Here is an 11,478-nt window from a genome sequence, read left to right as displayed (position 1 = left end):
ACAACTTATGAATATTGGTTCCTACAATTTTTACCCTTTTCATTTGAGATATGAGTTTGGTTGACAGATAACAATTAAGCTATGGCAGCAAGACAAGTCAGCAGGGCTTTTGTTGTCTTCTGTAGCCAGGGCATACTATCAGAAACTGTTAGTAAGTCACAGCTTATGCAAATGTAAGTCATGGAGAGGGCAGATTTTAGCCCAAGCAAGCAGTAGTTGTTAGCTTAAGCCATGTGGCTGCGGTTTTATGAAGGAAAATATGAGCAGAAAGAAGGTTTGGAAGCTTGCTGCATCCTTAAGGAAAGCTGATGATGTAGTCAACAACATGTGGAATTGTGGGATATAAAAGATCCATCCATCTAATAAGCCCTTTAACATCAGACACAGAGATAGCGAATTTTTACTGCTAAGTTTCATTCTTTCTTTGAGCCAGTATTTCCTCACCATGTCCCATTCCTCCTCTCTTTTGGAATAGTAATGTATATTTTGTGACATTATATGTTAGAAGTATGTGATTTGAGTTTTGGGTTTTGAATTTACAATGGTTACTGTTCAGAGATCACATTGAGTCTCAGGAAAAATAAAATCTTTAGGCCCTCTCCTCTACCTTTAAGCCGTCTTTAGATTGTGGAGGCTTTTGAAGTTTGACTGAATGTATTTTGCATTATGATATGGCTCCAGGCCTATGGGAGCCAGGGAATGGAATGTAGGGGTTAGAATGAGAAGAGCCCCCATAGACTCAAGTATATGAGTATTTGGTTCCCTGTTGGTAGAGAGTTTAGGAAGGATTAGGAGGTGCAGCCTTGTTAAAGGAGACTTGTGTCACTGGGGAGTGAGTTTTGAGGTTTCAAAAGCCAGTGCCAGTCATGTTCTCACTTTCTATCTTCCTCCTGCCTGCAGATCAGGAAGTAAGCTTTCAGCTACTCCTCCAACAACCATACCTGCCTGCCTGTCACCATACTCCTCCCCTTAATGGTTATGGACTAAACCTCGGAACTCTAAGCAAACCCCGTATTAAATGGTCTTATATTTTTCCTTGGCCATGGTGCCTCTTCTCAGCAATAGAAGTGTAACTAACACAATAAGCCTAAGGCTAATTCTGACTATTGATTGCTTTTCTCCCTCACATTGTGTACAACATTGAATGAGAACTCATCCTTAGGGAAGTGAGCTGAAGGCTGTTTCAAGCTCAGTTCCTCTAATTCCTGTGCCTGAAATGTGTGGTGTCTACCAAAATAGGGTCATAACTTTAAGTCCCGGTAGTCAGCTGTGGGTAATGGCAATAGCATATATTGCTTGTGGAATTCCTTATACTCCCCTAAACTGATAGCAGGAATTTTCAAAATCCTCCCTGATTTCTTCACAGAGCTATTGATCTCTAGGGTGTAATGTTTAATTTTATTTAAATTGTTTCATTTCTGCAATTTTTCTTTATGGGGATTTATAGTTTTACTGCTTTCTGATCAAACGAGATCAAAAATATATTTTTTTAAGTTTAAATATATTTTACCTGCTTATTGACCTAAATTATCATCTATATCATGGAATATCCCATGAGCTGTTGAGAAGCTGTGTATTATGTAGCTATTGAGTATTCTATAGAGATTTTTTTTCTGGTTTGCTGTCTTGTGATGAACACCACAACCAAAAGGAATGTGAGGAGGAAAGCGTTTATTTCACCTTCTAGCTTTTAAGTCCATCATCCAGGGAAGTCAAGGCGGGAACCTGGAGGCAAGAACCATGAGGAAAGGATGCTTACTGGCTTGTTTCTCCTGGCTTACTCAAATGCCTTTTTATACAATCCAGGACTACCTGCCCAAGAGTGGCTTCTCCATCAGAGAGCTGGGTAGGCCCTCACACATCAATCACTCATCAAAAACATGCTCCAAAGCCTTGCCTATAAGCAGTGTGATGGAGGCAACTCCTGAGTTCCTTCTTCTCACATTACCCTAGCTTTTGTTAATTTGACAAAAACTAAACCAGCATAATATCTAACTCTATTTGATCAATAGTGAATTGTGTCTACAGTATACTGTCAAATTTATGTTTGTCTTATTTATCATTTTACAAGATTTGGATATTGTCATCACACACTGAGTAGCTACAGGATTGTTTGTTTTATATTATATACATCAATATTCAGTGCTTACATATTTATATTGATAATAGCATATTGGTGGGTTGTTTTCTTTATTAATATTTATTGGCAGTCTGTGTCTTCTGAAAAATTTGTTTTGACTTGACATCTACTTTATCAGATGGGAGCATAGTCCTGGTTGTTTCCTGCTTCCAATAACCTAGTATTTTAACTTCAGCCCTTTCATTTTCAGTTTTTACTTTTTTGACCAAAAAGGTTGATTTCCTCCAGGCAGCAACCATCTATGCATATCTGAAATGCAGTCAGCGAGTTTATATCTTAAATTCATTATTTAGAACTGTTGTATTTAAGATTATTATTGAGAGCCTTTTTCATTCAGGGAAATCTTTTGTTTATTTCATGGTTTATTCAATTGTCCTTGCTATCCCCCCACCCCCATTGTACTGGACACATGATGGTTTACAGAATTGTAGAGCTTTTTCTACAGTCTTTATCTTATATGATCATAAAATTTGAGGAGTCTCTAGCTTCCTCACAATTAACACTGTATTTATTCCTCTCTTGTATGTATTTCTTTAAATGCATTTCTTATATGCTGGCTTAGTAGCATATATAGGTTATGCTATCAGGAAAATCTTTATTTGTTCATTGGTTTTAGGATATAACTCCTAGTTATAATGGCTCTTGACTTTTATTTACTTTAATGCTTAAATTACATCATTTGCTATTTTCAAGGCTTTTCCGTTTCTGCCAAGAAGACTGCTGTTATTAGGTTTGGTCTTCATTTTTAAGTGAAATAGATGGCTTTTTTTTCAGCTTTTAATGTTGTGTCTTTGTTCTTTAAACTTAGTATAATATCCATGGTTTCATAGCCTTACATTTTATTCCTAATACATAGTACAAAAGTTATTTTCTTGTCATGCCTGTTTTACAGTTTAAGTGCCTCTTGTGCTTAAAGTTCATTTCTTTCTGTAGCATCAGGAAATTTTCTGGTATAATTTAAGCGACTATATTTTCTATACCTTCAGGTTACATTTTGTCTTCTGGTCATATTCCAGAGCCTTGTGCTAAAGAGGTTTTTTTTCTTTATTCATTTATAATTGTGAAATTTCTTTCAACTTTTCTTCAAAGCTTAACTTAGTAGTGACAGGCTCTGTGGTTTTTATCGATTGGAATTTCAGAATTTCTGCTTGTTTTCTTTTAAACCCATCATGACTTTCTCATCTATGTTTCTCCCCTATACAGACATGTTCTGAGTTGATTTCTTCATTTCGTTCATATGTGTGAATGTTCCTGAACTTTTTTCAAGTATACTTTCCTGTTTTAATAATTGATGTAATTTTATTTATGTGCATTTGGTGTTTTGCGTGCATGTGCACCTGTATGGGGGTGTCAGATACCCTGGGAGTAGAGTTTCAGACAGTTCTACAGTACTGCTATATAGGTGCTGGGAGTTGAACCAATTTCTTCTAGAGGAGCAGCCAGTGATTTTAACTGCTGAGCCATCCCTCTAGCCCCCTCAAGTATTCCGTCAAACTATTTGTTCAGCATTTTAAACACTTCAGTATTTTTTTAAATGGTGTATGAGTATTTGTATTCATTTGCCCAGTTTTCCATAATTGTTATATTTTTGTGTTATGACTTCTATACTATTTTGGATGTGGATATCTTCAAGTTTACCTTTCTCACAGTGGAGGGCTCATTCTCAAATCCAAAAAAGAAGAAAAGAGGCCACTGTAGTAGCTAACTAAACTATATAAAGAAACACAGAGAAAGAATTAAAGCCAGCGAATGTGCCCCAACAAATATGAAGCAGATACTGACAGAAATTATTATTATTGGACAGTAAACTGTGAAGTTTAAACTCAATTTGGTTAAAAGTAGAAGTTTTAATTGTACCCAATGGCTAAGAAAAGGAGCACATGGAGTTGGGAGGAGTTTAGAGGTGGGGTATATCTAAGATTTGTGGGCAGGACTGGTGTCAAATATGAACAGAATAGATTGCATGCATGTATGAAATTTTCAAGTAATTAATAAAAGTGTTCTATTTTAAAAGTAGAAGTAATAATGAACTATAAAATAAAGAGTACAGACTAGGGGAAGGAAAGAGAGCACCGAGATTCGTGTTGGAATTTGGGTCTCACTGAACTCATATATCACCCAACAGTAGAGCATCTGTGAGAGGAAGGAGGCTGCTGCAGCCTAAGGCCTTCGTGGGTCGGGAACTCGAGAATCTCAAGTTTCTGCAATCTTGACCCTTACTGAAGGTAAGTGGCACTACACGTAGAGCTGCTGCGTGGTCTCAAGCATGGGATTATATGAGTCCTAAGGTGTTACCTGGTGGTGGGGTTTACTCATTGACACACTGGTGATATGGCATCTGAGCTGTGGCTCATGAGGGTCTGCTGCTGGCAATGTTTTCAGCGTGTCCTTGTCTGTCATTCTCCAAACCTCATCACTGCCTTCTACAGGTGTCTCCCACAAAGCCAGTCTGGCAGCCTCTCTCGAGTCCTCATTTTGCAATTGTTCTTGGTTTCTTATTTACCAGAGTGTTTTGCCCCAAACAATTAGCCTCTCTCAAGATTGCACCTCTGAAACACTAAAAACAGGAAACATAAGTTTTTTTTTCTTTATTTTGACTAGTGCCAACTGCAGCTTCACTGTCCCTACATTTCTGAGATTGAGTTAATGCTTATGAGAATCATGGGCTTAACTTTGGGGCCAGAGTGTCCATCTTGTTCTGTTTTGTTTTTATCAGAAGCACATTATATTTGGAAGTGAATTTTCCTCAAACCAACTACCCCCACCATGGAACTAGTTTTGGAGTTTTGAGAGCTTGCTACTCTTGGATGAATCACCTTTCTGTGTCTCAATGACTTTTACTTGTCCTACCCCTTCCTGGTGTTTTAATGCTTGTCCATTTCAATAGTCTAATTTTCCTTACCCTGACTTCTCTTTTATTTGTTTATATAGATTTGTAATTTTAAAGGTATGATAGCCTGCAGCAAAGTGAATTTTTAACCCACTGTATGGTTGTGAACACCTTGAACTTCTTAGTGGACCAAAGTGGAGGTCCTGGTAGCTTCCCTGGCTGCCCTCAATCCCAAGAGAATGGAGACAATGAGTGCTCTAACAGGTTTGGCGGAAGGGCACATAGGATAGGGTAAGCAAACAGAATCCACAGGAACCACAAGGCTGTCGTGATCAAGATCAAGTTATCTTGAGCTTGAGCATATTGTCCATCTTCTGTACCATCCAGCAGGGGTCTCTCTCTAAGGTGCAGGGTGTTTGCAGGTTTCACATAGGAAGCATTCACCCAGGCAGAAATACTGTCCACATTGAGGGCTGTGGGAGTGGTTAGCAGTGCCAGGAAGGGTCCCTTCAACTGGGGTCCCAGTGACTGTACCCAATGCCTCCTTATATAAATCCAGTCACCAGTCTGGCAGTCTTGAGGGGTCTGGCATCCCTGGAGGATTTAAGGCAGTCATTTTGGGCCGAATCTCATGCTGTATTGGAGCTTCAAGAAGAGGTTCCTATCAGTGAGTTGGGATACCTCCAGGGAGGGCCCAGTGGACACCAAAGGAGCTGGGGTATGAAACAGGATCTCAAAAGGGGTCAGATTAAAATGCAAGAGGGTGTTCAGTGCTTGGAACAGGGACAAGGGAAGGAAGTACCACCAAGTCTGAGCCAGTCTCTAAGGTCAAATTAGTCAAGGTCTCTGTTAAGGTTCAATTTATTCTCTCTACCTGCTTTGAGTTCTGGGGATGTTATGCACAACAGAGTTTCCAAATAGTCCTCAATATCTCTGTCAATCCCTGTCTTACCTTAGAAACAAAAGCAGGACTGTTGTCCTATTCAATTACCTTGGGCACTCTGAACCTCTGGAAAATTTCCTCTAATATCTTCTTAGCTGCCATAGTAGCTGTTTCCCTCTTGATGGGGAAAGCCTGAAGCCATCCAGAGAAAGTATCTACAAACACTAGAAGGTATTTGTAACCATATTTTCCTAGCTTAAAATCTGTAAAATTGTCCTGCCAATATACTCTAGGCTGTTGTCCCTTAGGTCTTTTGCCCTGTTTACTCTTGGCTGCATAAGCATTCATCTGCTGGCATATTTCTCTGTCCCAATATCTGAGGTCTATGATATATATGTGTGTGTGTGTGTGTGTGTGTGTGTGTGTGTGTGTGTGTGTGTGTGTGTACTGTCAATTTTTCCCCTATGCCCATATCTTCAATGCTTTTCCCGACTTTCTCTTCTATAAGTTTCAGTGTCTCTGGTTTTATGTGGAGTTCCTTGCTCCACTTAGATTTGACCTTAGTACAAGGAGATAGGAATTGATCAGTTCGCATTCTTCTACATGATAACCACCAGTTGTGCCAGTACCATTTGTTAAAAATGCTGTATTTTTTCCACTGGATGGTTTTAGTTCCCTTGTCTTAGAGCACCATAGGAGTGTGGGTTTCATGTCTGTGTCTTCAATTCTATTCCATTGATCTACCCTCTGTCGCTGTACCACTACCATGCAATTTTTATCACAATGCTCTGTAGTACAGCTTGATGTAAGGCATAGTGATTCCACCAGAAGTTCTTTTATTGTTGAGAATAGTTTTTTGCTATCTTAGGATTTTTGTTATTCCAGATGAATTTGCAAATTGCCCTTTCTAACTCTGTGAAGAATTGAGTTGGAATTTTAATGGGGATTGCATTGAATCTGTAGATTGCTTTTGGCAAGATACCCATTTTAACTATGTTAACCCTGCCAATCCATGATCATGGGAGATCTTTCCATCTTCTGAGATTTTCTTAGATTTCTTTCTCAGAGACCTGAAGTTCTTATCATACAGATCTTTCCTTTCCTTAGAGTCACACCAAGATATATTATATTATTTGTGACTAGTGTGAACAGTGTTGTTTCCCTAATTTCTTTCTCAGCCTCTTTATCCTTTGTTTAGAGAAAGACCACTGATTTGTTTGAATTAATTTTATATCCAGCAACTGTACTGAAGCTGTTTATCAGGTTTAAGGGTTCTCTGGTAGAATTTTTGGGGTCACTTATATATATACTATCATATCATCTGCAAATAGTGATATTTTAACTTCTTCCTTTCCAGTTTATATTCTTTTGATCTCCTTTTGTTTTCTAACTGTTCTGGCTAGGATTTCAAGTACTATGTTGAATAGGAAGGGAGAGAGTGGGAAGCCTTGTGTAGTCACTGATTTTCGTGGGATTGATTCAAGTTTCTCTCCATTTAGTTTGATGTTGGCTATGGGTTTGCTGCATATTTCTTTTATTATGTTTAGGTATGGACCTTAAATTCCTGGTCTTTCCAAGACTTTTTTATTAATATTTTTTATTAGGTATTTACCTCATTTACATTTCCAATGCTATCCCAAAAGTCCCCCTTCCCCCCGCCCCCCACTCATTTGTCAATTCTTTTTTTTTGATTTTTAATATTTTTATTACATATTTTCCTCAATTACATTTCCAATGCTATTCCAAAAGTCCCCCATAGCGCCCCCCACTTCCCTACCCACCCATTCCCATCCTTTTGGCCCTGGCATTCCCCTATATTGGGGCATATAAAGTTTGCAAGTCCAATGGGCCTCTCTTTCCATTGATGGCCGACTAGGCCATCTTTCGATACATATGCAGCTAGAGACAAGAGCTCTGGGGTTCTGGTTAGTACATCATGTTGTTCCAACAATAGGGTTGCAGATCCCTTTAGCTCCTTGGGTACTTTCTCTAGCTTCTCCATTGGGAGCCCTGTGATACATCCAATAGCTGACTGTGAACATCCACTCCTGTGTTTGCTAGGCCCCGGCATCGTCTCACAAGAGACAGCTATATTTGGGTCCTTTCAGCAAAATCTTGCTAGTGTATGCAATGGTGTCAGCGTTTAGAAGCTGATTATGGGACGGATCCCTGGATACAGCAGTCTCTAAATGGTCCATCCTTTCATCACAGCTACGAACTTTGTCTCTGTAACTCCTTCCCTGGGTGTTTTGTTCCCAATTCTAAGAAGGTGCACAGTGTCCACACTTTGGTCTTCATTCTTCTTGAGTTTCATGCATTTATCAAATTGTATCTTATATCTTGGGTATCCTAAGTTTTGGGCTAATATCCACTTATCAATGAATACATATTGTCTGAGTTCTTTTGTGATTGTGTTACTTCACTCAAGATGATGCCCTCCAGGTCCATCCATTTGGCTAGGAATTTCATAAATTCATTCTTTTTAATAGCTGAGTAGTACTCCATTGTGTAAATGTACCATAATTTCTGTATCCATTCCTCTGTTGAGGGACATCTGGGTTCTTTCCAGCTTCTGGCTATTATAAATAGGGCTGCTATGAACATAGTGGAGCATGTGTCCTTTTTACTGGTTGGGACATCTTCTGGATATATGCCCAGGAGAGGTATTGCTGGATCCTCCGGTAGTACTATGTCCAATTTTCTGAGGAACCGCCAGACTGATTTCCAGAGTGGTTGTACAAGCTTGCAATCCCACCAACAATGGAGGAGTGTTCCTCTTTCTCCACATCCTCGCCAGCATCTGCTGTCACCTGAATTTTTGATCTTAGCCATTCTGACTGGTGTGAGGTGGAATCTCAGGGTTGTTTTGATTTGCATTTCCCTGATGATTAAGGATGTTGAACATTTTTTCAGGTGCTTCTCTGCCATTCGGTATTCCTCAGGTGAGAATTCTTTGTTCAGTTCTGAGCCCCATTTTTTAATGGGGTTATTTGACTTTCTGGAGTCCACCTTCTTGAGTTCTTTATATATATTGGATATTAGTCCCTTATCTGATTTAGGATAGGTGAAGATCCTTTCCAAATCTGTTGTTGGTTTTTTTGTCTTATTGATGGTGTCTTTAGCCTTGCAGAAGCTTTGTAGTTTCATGAGGTCCCACTTGTCAATTCTCGATCTTACAGCACAAGCCATTACTGTTCTATTCAGGAATTTTTCCCCTGTGCCCATATCTTCAAGGCTTTTCCCCACTTTCTCCTCTATAAGTTTCAGTGTCTCTGGTTTTATGTGAAGGTCCTTGATCCACTTAGACTTGACCTTAGTACAAGGAGATAGGAATGGATCGATTCGCATTCTTCTACATGTTAACAACCAGTTGTGCCAGCACCATTTGTTGAAAATGCTGTCTTTCTTCCACTGGATGTTTTTAGCTCCCTTGTCGAAGATCAAGTGACCATAGGTGTGTGGGTTTATTTCTGGGTCTTCAATTCTATTCCATTGGTCTATTTGTCTGTCACTATACCAGTACCATGCAGTTTTTATCACAATTGCTCTGTAGTAGAGCTTTAGGTCCGGCATGGTGATTCCACCAGAGGTTCTTTTATCCTTGAGAAGAGTTTTTGCTATCCTAGGTTTTTTGTTATTCCAGATGAATTTGCAGATTGCACTTTCTAATTCGTTGAAGAATTGATTTGGAATTTTGATGGGGATTGCATTGAATCTGTAGATTGCTTTTGGCAAGATAGCCATTTTTACAATGTTGATCCTGCCAATCCATGAGCATGGGAGATCTTTCCATCTTCTGAGATCTTCTATAATTTCTTTCTTCAGAGACTTGAAGTTTTTATTATATAGATCTTTCACTTCCTTAGTTAGAGTCACGCCAAGATATTTTATATTATTTGTGACTATTGAGAAGGGTGTTGTTTCCATAATTTCTTTCTCAGCCTGTTTATTTTTTGTGTAGAGAAAGGCCATTGATTTGTTTGAGTTAATTTTATATCCAGCTACTTCACCGAAGCTGTTTATCAGGCTTAGGAGTGCTCTGGTGGAATTTTTAGGGTCACTTATATATACTATCATATCATCTGCAAAGAGTGATATTTTGACTTCATCTTTTCCAATTTGTATCCCTTTGATCTCCTTTTGTTGTCGAATTGCTCTGGCTAGGACTTCAAGTACAATGTTGAATAGGTATGGAGAAAGTGGACAGCCTTGTCTAGTCCCTGATTTTAGAGGGATTGCTTCAAGCTTCTCACCATTTACTTTGATGTTGGCTACTGGTTTGCTGTAGATTGCTTTTATCATGTTTAGGTATGGGCCTTGAATTCCTGTTCTTTCCAAGACTTTTATCATGAATGGGTGTTGGATCTTGTCAAATGCTTTTTCCGCATCTAAGGAGATGACCATGTGGTTTTTGTCTTTGAGTTTGTTTATATACTGGATTACGTTGATGGATTTCCGTATATTGAACCATCCCTGCATCCCTGGGATGAAACCTACTTGGTCAGGATGGATGATTGTTTTGATGTGTTCTTGGATTCGGTTAGCAAGAACTTTATTGAGGATTTTTGCATCAATATTCATAAGGGATATTGGTCTGAAGTTTTCTATCTTTGTTGGGTCTTTTTGTGGTTTAGGTATCAGAGTAATTGTGGCTTCATAGAATGAGTTGGGTAGAGTACCTTCTGTTTCTATTTTGTGGAATAGTTTGTGAAGAACTGGGATTAGATCTTCTTTGAAGGTCTGATAGAACTCTGCACTAAACCCATCTGGTCCTGGGCTTTTTTTAGTTGGGAGACTATTAATGACTGCTTCTATTTCTTTGGGGGATATAGGGCTGTTTAGATCATTAACCTGATCTTGATTCAACTTTGGTACCTGGTATCTGTCTAGGAATTTCTCCTTTTCATCCAGGTTCTCCAGTTTTGTTGAGTATAGCCTTTGGTAGAAGGATCTGATGGTGTTTTGAATGTCTTCAGGATCTGTTGTTATGTCTCCTTTTTCATTTCTGATTTTGTTAATTAGGATGCTTTCCCTGTGCCCTCTAGTAAGTCTGGCTAAGGGTTTATCTATCTTGTTGATTTTCTCAAAGAACCAGCTCCTTGATTGGTTGATTCTTTGAATAGTTTTTCTTGTTTCCACTTGGTTGATTTCACCCCTGAGTTTGATTATTTCCTGCCGTCTACTCCTCTTGGGTGAATTTGCTTCCTTTTGTTCTAGTGCTTTTAGGTGTGTTGTCAAGCTGCTAATGTGTGCTCTCTCTAGTTTCCTTTTGGAGGCACTCAGAGCTATGAGTTTTCCTCTTAGAAATGCTTTCATTGCGTCCCATAAGTTTGGGTATGTTGTGGCTTCATTTTCATTGAACTCTAAAAAGTCCTTAATTTCTTTCTTTATTCCTTCCTTGACCAAGGTATCATTGAGAAGAGTGTTGTTCAGTTTCCACGTGAAGGTTGGCTTTCTATTATTTATTTTGTTATTGAAGATCAGCCTTAGTCCATGGTGATCTGATAGGATGCATGGGACAATTTCAATATTTTTATATCTGTTGAGGCCTGCTTTGTGACCAATTATGTGGTCAATTTTGGAGAAGGTACCATGAGGTGCTGAGAAGAAGGTATATCCTTTTGT

Source organism: Mus caroli, unplaced genomic scaffold (assembly GCF_978045245.1).
Source record: "Mus caroli unplaced genomic scaffold, Mus_caroli_1 scaffold_5, whole genome shotgun sequence".
Lineage (NCBI taxonomy): Eukaryota > Metazoa > Chordata > Mammalia > Rodentia > Muridae > Mus > Mus caroli.
This window is presented reverse-complemented; position numbering follows the sequence as displayed.